This window comes from Apteryx rowi, unplaced genomic scaffold (genome assembly GCF_003343035.1).
Source record: "Apteryx rowi isolate R43461 unplaced genomic scaffold, aptRow1 scaffold_11, whole genome shotgun sequence".
NCBI classification, from domain to species: domain Eukaryota; kingdom Metazoa; phylum Chordata; class Aves; order Apterygiformes; family Apterygidae; genus Apteryx; species Apteryx rowi.
Window position 1 is genome coordinate 4103836 of NW_020447308.1, and position 685 is coordinate 4104520.

The following is a 685-nucleotide window of genomic DNA, read 5'->3' on the forward strand; positions in this document are numbered from 1 at the left end:
TGGCCCTGGAGGTCCCCAGGACACAGGGGTCGGGTGYCCACCTCCATGTCCCTGCCCAAGCCCGGCCCAGCCGCCATCTCTCTGCCCCCTCCCCTCTAGGCCAGCCCCGCCCCCTGCCGGCTGGCCCCACCCCCCTCACCGCCTGTTTAGCCACAAGCTGTGCACGTGGTGGCCGTGCCCCGCCATTGGCCAGCTCGCCGGGCAGCTGCCGCCGCCCTGCCAATCGGGGCCCTGTCCACGCGCAGCTGCCCCCACCGGATTGGCTCGGCCGCGGTGATCACGCAGCGTGACGCAGGCCGGGCGTGCGCCCACCGCCGACCCAATGAGGAGGGGCACACGGCGAGCCCGCGGCGAATAGCAGCGCGCGGAGCTCAGGGCCGGCCAATGAGGAGCGCGGCGGGGCGGGACTTTCCGCTGCGGGCCCTGGCGGAGACGGGCGGGTTTTAAAGCGGCCGTCGACGGCGGCGGCCGGTTTCCCCGGGAGCGGGGGCGATGGCGGCGGCCGGGCCGGGCCTGGGCGCCGGCGGGAAGGTGAAGACGCTGGCCCTGGTGCTGGAGGACGAGGCCCGGCGCGGCGACGCAGGCGGCGGGGGCTACTGCAGCGGCGACACGGTGTCGGGGCAGGTGCTGCTGGAGCTGGCGGGCGCGCTGCCGCTGCGCGGGCTGCGCCTGGAGGCGGCGGGCC